Below are 14568 nucleotides of genomic sequence, written 5' to 3' on the forward strand. Positions count from 1 at the left end.
CAGATAATTATTGATTTTTCAATCGATGATAATCAAGTAAAAAAAGAAACCAAAGAAAGAAAAAAGAAATCAAATAAAATAAAGAAAACATTACCATTAGGAATAAATCAAAATTCTACAATTAAAAAAGATTAAAAAAGATAAAAAAAAAATCCAAATTAAAATATGTCCACGATGTTTATTAAGAATATCGAAATTGAAAAGAAGAAAATGAAAGGAAAAAAGAATATTACTCGTTTATTTATTTATTTATTTATTTATTTTTCTTTGTAGTGGTTAAGTATTTATAACTTTAAATGCATGAATATTAAATAAACGAATGAATAAAAAAAAGTGAGATACATATATGATGTAGGTCCTTACATGTCACGAGTATCCATCTCATTGTCAGCGAGCTCCCGAGGGAATTACGCGAGGATTAATTTCGATAGTTCGAACTCGCCGAGAAGCCTAAGGGCATTTACAAACACACTCATAGACACATACATACATATGCACACTTAAAGGTTCCTTCTCGACCCTTAATTGGCTGGCGCGTACGTGGATACGCTTATTCTACGCTTTCTCACTCCTTTCGCGCGTGATAAAAGCACCTTTTTCCAACCGATATTTACCACATTCAAATACCTTCTGAATTCATTTGTAATTTTACGTTGTTCTAATCCTATTTTAATTCTATCGGTGTATATTGTAAACATTGAAACATTTGTTTATTTATTTATTTCGATGTATATTATTTCTAATTATTTTCTTGATTCATAAATCTCTAATAGGTATCTTTTAGATACACTTAAAATTTAATATTTCGTTTCAATCTTATCCGTAATTAAATGTGATCATATTCAAATATTTTCATTTAATCATCTAATTACATATTCTAAATTCATTTCAACCTTTATAATCTGCTTGTTTTAATCTTATCAGTGTGTATTGAAATATTTATTTATTTCGAATAGATGTGTACTATTATATTTCTAATAATTTTTTTTTGATCCACAATCTTCTAATCTTTTTTATATTCATTTAAAATTTTTTATATTCATTTAAAATTTTGAACTTCGTTTCGATCTTGTATCAATATGCGTTAATATTTTTTTCTTCTTTTATTTTATTTTTGATCTTCGTTACGTTTTATTGCTACGTCGATCTAATCTTCTAATCACATATTCTAAATTTACTTAAAATTACAAATTTCGCTTTAATCTTATCAGCAATGAATGAAGAAAGAATTTATTACTTTCTTTCGTATCGATTTATGTTATCTCTAATTATTTTCTTGATCTAATCTTCTAACATGCATTTTCAAATATTATAATCAAAATTATACATCTTGTTTTAATCTAATCACTATTAAACGTTGCAATAATTATTTCTTTTCTTTTAAAGCGATCTATGTTGACTAAAATTGCTATATACGTTCAATCTTTCTCACTAACTCGAAAACTAATTCTTCGAATCATATCTATACGTGTATCTGATCGAAAGAAAAAAAAAAGGAAAGAAAAGAAAACGTACAAATTGAAAAATCAAAACCAGTCGTGATAAAAAGAAAAAAAGATTTATTTTCTCTAATTCAATCTAATATCTCTTAGCAGATAGATAGATAGGTAGATATGGAAAATAAATACATTCGAATGAATATTTTAAAGGTTGAAAATAATTTATTTTGTATCATGATAAACGATTCTAGAAGAGAGAGAAAGAGAGAGAGAGAGAGAGAGAGAGAGAGAGAGAGAATATTTAAAGGAAATATATCAATTAGTCACGTGACGTCTGTAAGATGTAGGTGAGACGTACATTTCTAATCGATATTAGACGAAGGTGTGCGTTCGAACGGAAAGATCGTCTCTTCGATTACTCTGAACGAAGGGAAAGAAAAAAGAAAAAAGAAAAAAAAGTAGGTAGAAAAGAGAAAGAATAAATAATAGGTAGATCCGGTCGGCACGTTCCGCTGCTTCGCCAAGCGGAATGCTATTGGTCTATTAAAGGATGCAGCCACGCGCCAGGATAAAGAATCCTGGGGTGGACTAAATGCTTTTCTATGGCCGCAGGCAATCTACGAATTACTCGACCAAGCGACAACATTTTCAACGTTCTCACGTTCGATTTCGACCGTCATTCTCATGAAATTTTGATTATCCGTTGATTATATTCTACTTCTAATCGTTTTGTTTAGAAAAGATGGTTCATCTACACGTACACTTGGAAACATTTAAAAAAAAGAAAATCTTATTGCTTCTTTTTTTTTTTTTTAATATTTCTAGTCCTATAATGAATATCCTTTGAAAAAATTTCATCTGTGATATAGATAATATAATTTAAATAATATTATAAATGATACTATATAATAATATATAAATTTACAAAGCTTTTTAATGATGATAATTGTAAAAAAAATTTTACAAATTACAAAATTACAAGCTATTGTATAGATAATATTGTATTGATAATTTTAAAAGATTGTAGAAGTTGAAGATTGAAAGCGAAAATCGAATATAGATATGTATATTTTGTTATTTTTGTATTATATCAATATTTGTTTTAATATCACTGTAACATAAATCTTATTTGGTAAAGCTTTATAAATATTAGTATTATACATTCAGTATCGATATTTTCGAAGTGAATCACAAAGAAAAAAATCGTTCTATTTAAGACGGATTTATTTAAATACACTTAGAAATTTCAACAAAATAAGGAAATCGATTTTTTTTCAAAATATTCTTCAAAAAAAGATTTTTATCAGATAATTCTAAAAAATTGACAAAATGGAAGATTGGAAGCGGAAATCAAATACCGATATATTTTAGTTTTGGTATTATATTGATATTTACTGTAATATAAGTGCCATATGGGAAACCGTTATAAATACCGGTATTATATATTCAATATCGATATAAACATTGAAATATATACATAGATACGATAACGGTATTCCAGCGAAGAATATACTTCTAAAAATATAGAAATCATTTTAAAAATATGAAAATGGAGTAAAAAAAAAAATAAATTTTCCTTCGAATTTTTAAATGGAAGTGAAATGATCTTACGTTTCTCCTTTGTTTTTATTTTATTCATTTCTTTTTCCACTTTAGAATTTTAGAATAGAATTTTCTGCGTTAAAATTTTCATTCTCAGTAGATACCAGTGCGATTTCTTTTTCTTTTCTTTTTTTTTATTATTCGTGGATCGTTTTATTTAAAAGATAATCTACACTTAGAAACTTAACTACACTTAGAAACTTAAATTTTATTAATGAAATTAATAAAGGACATACATATATCTAACTGTATGAAAAATCACAAATGATTTTCATTGAAAGTAAATCGTTAGAACATCTCCACCATCTTATTTTTTAAAAATCCATTCTTATATATTCTTTTCTTTTCTCAATACACATACACACACACTCACATATATTTAAACAAATTATATATTATATATTATATATATATATATATTAAAAATAATAATAATATATATATGTTTTTTAACTTACTCGTCACCGTTAAACGCCAATATGATACGTATCTACATACATAATAAGAAGAATACATAAATAATCTATCAATCTTTAATATCAGATCCCGATCGAAAAGAAAATGGCGTCCAATACATATTTCCGTAGGATAATCGATAAAGGAGAGAGATTTAACATTCGAACGAACTCGAGCGATCGGTTTTATTTATCGTTACCGAGATCGCTGGCTCTTACACGGTGCGCGTAAATGGCCCTGGGCTTTTATTTAATAAGTTGTTATAAATTAAAGGGCTACCGCATATTAAACCACCCTCGGCATATTTATAGTGATTCTTAAGAGAGTATACCGGTCTAAGGAATATGTAAATCACGTGTTCTGCTCACCGAGTCCGTTTTTACTTGTCTCTCTCTCTCTCTCTCTTTCTCTTTCTTTCTCCCTCTCTCTCTCTCTCTTTTTTCTTTGTGTATATATATATATATATATTAATGTAGATGTGTATATGTTTGTGTTTATGTGTGTGAGTCGCCCGATAGCGACTAGTATACACGGGCCTTACTTATGAATTTATCTTCAGCGATGAAACGACAAACGGTTTTAATTGCCGCCTTGGGCAAGAGATCGGTGATCTGCACCTCGACGACGCCGATATCGCCAAAGCCTTTCGATATTCTCCATAGCCTTGTTATCCTCGGAAGAAAGAGAGAGAAAGAGAGAGAGAGAGAGAGGATTCTCAATTTTCCTTCCTTATGTCGATTCGTTGAGTTTCGATCCGAGTTAATAAACGAAGGGATACTTTACCTTACTTCATATTTCTTGTCTCTTTTATTTCTTTTTTTTTCTATTTTCTTTTTTCTTATTTCATTTGTTCTTTTTTTTCTTCCCTTTTTTCCGAACTTTTTTCAATACTGTGCGAAAGATGCGATGTCCTAGAAGAGATCGTTTAGGTCGGTTTTTTCTTTTTTATTCTTTTATTTTTTATGTTTTGTTCATTTTTTATGTCAATCAAAGGATCTTTTTCTTCTTCTTAGTAATTTGCAACGAGTAGTAATGTTGTAAGTGTAGTTTAATAATTATTCTATTTCTTAAGTGTTAGAAACATTTAGAGTTTTGGATTTTACAGATATTTTATTTATTTATTTATTTATTGTTTTTATTTTTTGTTAGTTTTATTTGAAATTTTAATATCAGAGAAGTGAGACGGTCAAGGGGATCGATAAAAATTGTACCTATATAAATAAAATAGAAATGATTTATAATAATAATAATAATAATCGTAATGATAAATGTTAATCTTCAAGTGTTTGAAATTATTTTTTTCCTTAGTATCATTTAATTGATATTATATTTATTTTCCTTGATATTATTGAAAATTGAGAAAATGGCGATTAAAGAAAAGAAAAAAAAAAAAGAAAAAAATGTCGAATAAAGAGGAAAACAAAGAAGAAGAAGAAGAAAAAGAAGAAGAAAAAGAGAAATTGTTATAAAATTCCTACAATTGATTCTAGAGAATGATATTATTGGATGATTCACGGTATGCGCTGAATCATGTTCTATGTGAGCATTCTAACGATCGGACCCGTTAGTTAACATCGAAATGAAGAAGGCAACGCTTGCGGCTTACAATATGTCGTAAAAGGAAATCGTACTACGGTTAGTAAGAGTAAGTAAGTAAGTAAGTACGTACATACGTATCTATGTATCTATATATGTATCAAGAATCTAAGTATGGTATTCCAGTAGAGAATGGAAACGAACTTAGGCCAAGTGGCAACAGCCTATTCGTGCTAACAGCATTTAATCCCGGTTTATCCCTTGGGATGTTAACAATGCCTTATGTCGTATCCCTTTTGGCATAGTTACACGTCAAACATGAATCCTCCTAACCTTGAGGATACACATTTCCTTGTTCACGGAGTTTCTAGGATAATCCGATCACTGAGTTCCCTTCCCTTCCTTTACAACTATCGAACCTACAACTTCATTGTCGCCCTTATAATGGCACTCGGCAGACGTTTGCTCGAGTTATCATTGCAAACGATACAAACGATCGTTCGATTAGGCTCACGAGGGAATACTATTTTTCCCCCACTCTTCCCACCCCTTTTACCCCGAGCTCCCACGTTCCTCATTCTAACCCAACCATCACTTTTTTCTTTCTTTCTCTCATTTATTTTCTCACTTTCTCTATTTTCCTTCTTTTGGAAGAGAATTCTTTTTCTATTATTTTCTTCTTTTCTCTTCTTCTTTTACTTTTTCCTTTTTTCCTTCTTCCTTTTTCTCCTTTTTTCTTTTCTTCTTTTTCTTTTTTTTCCTGATATTTCGAACAAAATTGTCTCATTTGTGATTCATATAAAATTATTATTTTATTTTCGTATTACTTACCGAGCTTCGTTTTCTTTTATTTATCGTTTTTGTTGATTATAGCGTTCGTTTAACAAATGGGTAAAATGATCTTGTTAATAAAATGAAGTAATAATAAAATATAAAATAATTTTTATACATGACTAAGAGTATTTCGTTTTAAAAATACAATATCTCGTTTCGTATTATCGATATATACAAACGTGTATCATAACTATACGATAATAAAATCAAATAAATAATGAACAAAGTAAAATAAAATAAATAATAAGAAAATAAATGAAATAAGATGAAATAAATAATAAAAACCAAATTAAAAGTTAAGTAAACTGATATGAATAACAAAAAATAAGATAAATTAAAAAAATAAATAAGTAAACAAATAAATGAATAAATACATAAAAAGAATACATAAAAATAAAGAATTACATAAATAATGCTTAAAATAAAATTAAATAAGTAACGTGAAAATATAAAAAAAAAAGAAAAACAGAGAGAGAGAGAGAGAGAGAGAGGGAGGGAGAGAGAGAGAGAGAGAGAGAGAGAAAAGTCAAAAAATTCTTCTTCTTCTTCTCTCTTTTTTCTTCTTATGTTTTCTCTCACCATCACTCTCCTCTTTCTTCCCAACGAATGACTTATGGCGAGCGGCACGCTTTAAGTTTCTCCCTTGCCACGCTTGCATCGCGGGATTATAGACGCACGTGGAACCATAAGGACCGTAAGGACCATAAGGACCATAAGGACAATCCTGCGGAATGTCTAACTCTTTCTCTCTCTTTCTCGCTCTCTATCTTTCTCTTTTTCTCTTTCTCTCTCTCTCTTTCTTTCATTCTCTCTTTCTCTTTCTCCTTCTCTCTCTTTCTCTCTTTCTGTTTTTCTTTCTCTTTCTCTTTCTCTGTCTCTTCTCCCTCTCTTCTTCTCGATTTTAATCGGACCACATTAGTATCGGATTATTTTTATTCAGAAAAAAAAAACTGATTAGATCAATTTATTTGTTAATTTTTTTCTAATTCAATGTTATGAGCCTGTCAATATTTATCTATCTATTAATTTTTTGTCTCCTTTTTATTTTCGTTTACACTTAATAATTATACATTTATTAATTTTTTTCTTCCATTTTATTTAATAATTATCTATCCATGAAATATTTCATCGAATTTATTATGATGTTTTTTAACTTTTTCGATTACAAGCTCATTCGAAGGCATAGGTTTGTATTTTGAAATTTGTTTTTTTTCTTTTTCTTTCTTCAAACTCCTTAAAATGAAATATTATTGAATCGAGATTTTACGCTCATTTTAGAAATGATTCGAAAAATGAAAGCGTTTTTATAAATCATGTAAAATTTTTTTTTTTTACGCAAAATATTCATATTCTATAACAGCATTATATTTTTCATTTTATTATATTCTTTAAATATTCTAATAATATTTTACGAAAGAGTATTATATTTTATATTATGTAAATGTAATATCAACAAAAGTATATTAAATTATCATAATTCAGTGACGTATATTAATAAACAAAAGAAAAAATAAAATATTTACAGATCAAAATTTTATTAAACTCTTTTGATAATCAAATCAAATTAATTACTTCTTTTTTTAATTAATTTAAATACAAATATTGAGAAACAACATTTTCACATTCACAAGAAACTTTCCGATACATAGAGGCAAAAGCAGTTGTGTCAACTTTTACTGGTCTGTATTATAAAATTTCCCTTCCAAAATATTTATTCATTCTATTGACATACGTATATAGATATATATCCAATGCTGACAGCGATAAATCTTGTAAAGTCAGCTTTATCTCATTGTAAAAAAAAAGCTTTACTGATAGATGAAAATTGAGGAAAGTTTTGGAATTAGCCATAAAAAAGTAAATAATGACACATATTATAATAGTTCGTGAATAACTTGATATCATGCTGGGTTGTAATCATGAACGATTTTATAATTTGTATCATTTTTATTTAGTAATTGATTTATTTAATAATTATCTATTTATTAAATTATTACGAAATTTATTAACGATTACGTGCGCTCAATTGGACGATTTTCTTTATTTTTATTTTATTTAAATAGTACAATTATAAATACATAATGGCTGTTATTTATTGGGGTAGTATTTTTAAACGTTTCATCAGTATTCTAAATAAATCGTCATAAATATTAATAATTAAATATCATTATGTAATATAAATGACGTGACTCTGACACTTAATTAATTATATTGATCAAAATATTCGTATATATTGATCATTTATTTTATAAAATACTAAATGCTGATTAAATTGTAATTAAAATTTTTTAATCGATTTATTTTTTTTTCTTTTATCATTTTCTTTCTCTCTCTCTCTAATTCTTTCTTTTTAAATATATATATTTTTTTCCTTGTATATATATATATATATATATATATATATATATATATATATATATATACACACACATATATACACATATATATATATATACACACACACATGTATATACACATATATATTACTGAATTGTCGAATTGTATGAAATTTTGTTTTACATACATACATACATACATATCATTGTAAAATTTGAAAAAATGTTCTAATTTCATATTAATTGTTTTTCTTTCTCTTCTTTCTATCTTTTGTCGCTTCCTCGGAGTATCATTTTTTCTTTTTATATATACACATCACACATACACACACACACACGTATATGTATACTATTGTAATATCTACAAAAATTTTTTAATTTTACATAAATTTTCATTCTCTCTTTTTCTTTTTATTTGTTGTCGCCTTCTTTTGTGTATTTCTTTTCTTTTTTTTCCTATGGTGTCCCCGAAAAATCATGAAATCCGACCGCGTTGTAATCGTGCATAGATCGTCGTACTGGCAGTGGTCGGTTCTTAGGGTATATCGTAGCCGAAGGGGGGTTAATATATTTTATCTACTGCCTGCCAACGCGCGGGATATATTCTCCAGAGATGCCCTCTCTCTCTCTCTCTTTCTCTCTCTCTCTCTCTCTCTCCCTCTCTCTTTTTCGTTGCCTTTTATATACCGCGTAAGGTATTTATGTGTCGCCGCCTTTCCTAAGCGTTTGATATATGAACTATGAACGGACTTGGGAGGAGATGATAAAAGGAGAGAGAAAGCGAGAACGGATGAGTTCCAAACTGTTCAATTCTTTCTTTGCAAAAATTTGATATTTTTTGTATCTTGTCTATTTTTTTCCTTATGTTTGTTTTTGTTTTCTTCTCTTTTTGCTTTTGTTTTTATTTAAATAATAAATCAATAATATTGAATACAGCAATGTTTTTATTGCTCAAATAGTAGACATATGAGTATGTTGGAAAAATGTAATATTGTTTGTTGATGTATTTATTGAAATTCTTTTTTCTGTTTGAATGGTTAATCAATAATATCGAATAATATGTTTTATAGTTTAAATAGTAGTTTATATGAGTATATTAAAAAAATGTAATATTATTTGTTGAGGTATGTATTAAAATTTCTTCTTTTTGTTTAGATAAAATATTAATAATATTGGATATGCGTTTATTGTTTAAATAGTAGGTATATAAGCATGTTGGAAAAATGTAATATCGTTTGTGGTTATATACATTGAAATTTTTTTTTTAGTATTTTTTTTGTTTAGTTTAAATAATAGATTAATATCGAGTACATTTACTGTATCGTTAGTATATAATTATATTGAAAAATATTATAATATTTTTTTGTTTTATCATTATTAAAATTTTTCATTTTTGTATATTTTTTATCTATTTTTAAGAGGACCGTTTATATTTTGTGTACTGATCCAATTTCTTTACTGTTTATTTGTTATTAAGAAGATCGTTTGCATTTCATTTATTTTTACGAAAGCTGTTTACTTATTGTTTATTTTTACGATAATTGTTTACTGGTTTTGTTTCTTTTTTAATATCGATGTTTTCTCTTTTTTTTCCAAATAATAAGTCAATAGGTTGAAATATATATTTATGTTTAAATAATAGTAAAGTATATTGAGTCAATGTAATATCTTCTCGTTTAGTTCAAATAAATAATACACACAAAAACACACACACATATATATACAAAATATATAAAAATAATATATATAATTATTTGATAATAATATAGGTACAAATACAACATATACATACTTATATATATATATATATATATATATATATATATATATATATATATACACATATATATGCATATGGATGTGTGTGTGTATTCTACACTTCCTTATTAAATTATACATCAAACGTTAGAAACGTTTCGTTTTCCAGAACACTATAAAAAAACTCAGCCTACACTGTGACATCATCAAATCCCTAAAGGAAGTCAGAAGGAGGAGTATTGAAATGAAAAGAAAAAAAGACAACAAAACTTTCACAGATACTTATAATAATAAAGTCTTCAGAGTGTCTAACATCAAGTAAGAAAATCGTCGAAGTGTTGACAGTTGAATCAAAATCGCAGAAAATTTATTGAGCATGATAGTCGTTGATAGGCTTGTCCTATTAACTACTACATTGCTCTTGTTGTATACTTACACATTACAAAAGGATCTTAAATTAAAAATTAACTAATTCGTCAACTTACATGTGTTTGTGCGCGCGCGCGTATGTATGTGTTTATGTATTTATCGACCATATCGTTGATAGGTCTCTCCTATAAACGACTGCTTTGCTATTCTCGCCATAACTTTGCTTTACAAAAGGATCTTAAATTGAATATTAGATATACCTATATTAAATATTAGATATACGTTTAATGAACATCTATATATATATATATATATATATATATATATATATATATATATATGTGTATGTATATATATATATATATATTTATCTGTCTATATGTATATGTATATGTATATGTATGTATATATATTTAGATCTGTCTCTATATCATATCAGGTATTTACTGGTATGTATTATACATTATTATATAGTATTATATTATATATTATTCATAATCATTATTATACGTAGATTTTGTCAAATGATTTTCAACATAAAACAAAAACATGAACGAATTAAAATAACAATGATGATGATAATAATAATAATAATAATAATAATAATAATAATAATAATAATAATAATAATAATAATAATAATAATAATAATAATAATAATAATCATACATAAAAGGATTAATATTTCTACTTGAAACTTGGTAGATGTTGGATACCGCAATTATCATTAGCGTCCGATCGTAAGGCCTTAAAGTTTTACTCGTTACCATGTAATAACGTGGACACACTTACGAACTTCAAAGTTTTACCTTCTCGAGTTTGAATAAGAGAAAGAGTAAATGATATAAGAGATGAGAGGGAGAGAAAGAAAGAGAAAGAGAGAGAGAGAGAGAGAGAGAGAGAGAGAGAGAGAGACACTGACACACGCACACACAGATAGTTCTTACTTAAAATAAGTATAAAATCTACCAGCAGCGTTTTCATTCTTCTGCTCCGTTATATTAGTGCGTATTTCATCAAGGGTACACGTTTACGAGCAAAAACCAAAAGCGACAGACAGATAGAGACAGAGACAGAAACAGAGACAGAGACAGAGACAGAGAGAGAGAGAGAGGGAGAGAGATAGAGACAAAGATAGAGAGAGCAAGAGAGAAAGAGAGAGAGAGAGAGGGGGGGGGGGAGAGAACGACGCCATTATAGATACCCCTCTCCATTTTTATTACTTGCCGTAGATCGTTTGCATCGCTGATTACGAGAGCAACTCTGCGGCCGACGGCTGACTGCCCGATTATAAACGCCGGTGGTTCCGCCATTGCGAGCTACCATTTTTGTTATTTTTCTTTTCCCTCTCTTTTTTCCTTTTTTTTATTATTTTCTTTTTCTTTTTTTCTTTCTGTATTTTTTCTTTTCTTCCGATGTTTCTTTTAGCTCCAAAAGAATTTGGCTTTGGCAACGTTCAACCATCTTCACTTCCGTGTCTATTTTCGATACTCTTTACAAGAAAGAGAGAGAGGGAGAGAGAGAGAGAGAGAGAGAGAGAGAGAGAGACAGACAGACAGACAGAGAGAGAGAGAGAGAGAAAAAGAGAGAGAGAGGGTGAGGAGGGTTGGGAGAAGGTGACAGGGTAGTTTGAAGTTTCGAATCGAAAACTCCGAGGGTGCTTCGAAACGAAATGGCAAAGGACTCACAAGCGGCAATCAGAGGAGCTAAGTACTAATCCAATCAACCAGGTTCTCTCTTTCTCTCTCTTTCTCTTTCTCTCTTTCTATCTTTCTCTTTATCTTTATCTATCCCCGTGTCTCTTTCTATTCGTATCCCCGAATTATCTTCCTAACGTTTTCCTTCTCGATATCAACTTCGAAAATTTAGTTTTACAGTTAGAAAATGTTGTTTTCTTATAAGAGATGATATATATATATATATGTATATGTATATTGGCTAGGAAATGATTTAAATTCGGATTATTGAAATAACAAATTTCGATTGTAGAATTAGTTAATGTGTTTATTTTCGTATATTCTTTTCTTTATCTTTATTTCTTTCTAATTTATTTATCGCTTGTATAATTAATATTTTCTCTTTCTCCTTCTCTCTTTCTCTCTCTCTCTCTCTCTCTCTCTCTCTCTCTCTCTCTCTCTCTCTCTCTCTCTCTCTCTCTCTCTATGTATATATATATATATAAAATTTTTTATGTTTCTACACTTTCTTATTATTAATTTCATTCTATTTTATTTATTTATTTATTTATTTACTTGTTTATTTATTTTATTTTTATCTTTATTTTATTTTACATTATTTAATATTCTTTCTTTCTCTTTCCCTTTTTATTATACATACATTATATATATATATATATATATATATATATATATATATATATATTTATTTTGTTTTTATATTTTCTTATTACTTATTTTATTACATTTTATTTTATTTCATTTTTATCTTTATTTCATTTTACATTTTCTTATATATTATTCAATCAAATGAATACAGAATAACGAATAATTCTTATAGTTATATAAATAATTGTATAATAAAACAAAGCGTCATTAATTTAAACACGTTGATATGAATATATTTCATAGGCAAGACCAATCACGATAGGCAATAGATATAGTCACAATTTCAGTTTCTTTACAATGGAATTGTAATTTTTTCTATACTCTGTCATTCGTTTCATAAAAAAAAAGAAAGAAAAATATTATCCAAATTCAAAAATCGCGTTGTTAATTCACGTGTTTTAATATTTTTGACTTTATAAAAATTTTTTTGCGTAAATTTTTTTTTTCTTTTATAAAAATTTGTTGGTCGATATTATTAAACGAACTCATCAGCTTTTCAACGTATTACACACTGCGTATGACCCCCACCTCACACACCCCACACGTACACATACATGGGCGTGCGTACGCACACATACACGTAAGCACTTGGAAATGTACATTCGTACCGACACTGTTACACATGTACATACATATACCTTCGAATGTATTCGAAAAAAGGTATTCCTTCGGCGTCGTTCGGACGACCGGCAGCGAACAGGACCGCTATAAATTACAAATCGAAAAAAGGAAGCAACAATAAACGGCAACCGCGGCGAGTTACGATTTCGCGTTAAATATGAAATACTGCGATCCTTCGTCGTCCTGCTCGTTCGTTCGCTTGGTTCCTTGCTTGGTTCTTTGCTTGTTTGGTTCTTAGCTTGCTTGCTTGCTTGCTTGCTTACTTGCTTACTTGCTCTGTTACACATGTGACCACGTCATGATCGCTTCTCTTTTACGGTCTTATGCATTTACGTGAGCAGATATTAAATAGCTACTTAACATATTTTAATTGCCTTATTAAAAATCCTTTATCATAAAACTACGTCTGCGTTCGTCTAATAACTTTTTTAATAATCTTCTTTTCAAGATAATGAATTTAACGAATTTTTTAATATCGATATGTGTATGTATGAGTATGTTTGTGTATGTGTGTTGTAATATTAATTAATATTAATTAATCTGTCAGTCAAACAAATAAATATAATATTTTTTACATAACTCTTTATAATCATATAAATTTTTTGATGTTAAATATATAAATTAAATTGAAGTAAAATAGAGACAAATTGCTATTAAAAAAAAAAAAGAAAATAATAATAATAAATAAATAAAAATACATTATTTTTATTTACGATCACAAGATAAAAAATATCGAACGATAAAGTAAAATCAATTATAAATTGAATAAGAAATAAATGATCAAATTAATATTTCGAAATATTGTTTATCATTATAGATATTAATCTAAACATATTACGTCTATTTTGAATTAAACAACACAATCGAGTATATTCCTAATGTTTACTATTAGGTATATTTCCAATTACAATAAATACACTACAAAGTAAATAATATTGACTCATATGTATTAGTAATATACCAATAAGCAATATCTAAATATTCTAATACATTGTCAATATTTTGTACTAAATACGACGTTACTTATTACTGAAATAATATTACTTATTGTAATAATATTATTGAAACACTTTTGAATTACTTATTACTGAAATATTGTTACTGAATCATTTTCGAATTATACATTATTGAAATATTTTTGAATTATTTATTACTAAAATATTATTACTAAAATATTTCTGAATTACTCATTATCGAAATATTATTATTGAAATAGTTTTGGATTATTTATTACTAAAATATTATTACTAAAATATTTCTGAATTACTCATA

Source organism: Vespula vulgaris, chromosome 13, assembly GCF_905475345.1.
Source record: "Vespula vulgaris chromosome 13, iyVesVulg1.1, whole genome shotgun sequence".
NCBI lineage: Eukaryota > Metazoa > Arthropoda > Insecta > Hymenoptera > Vespidae > Vespula > Vespula vulgaris.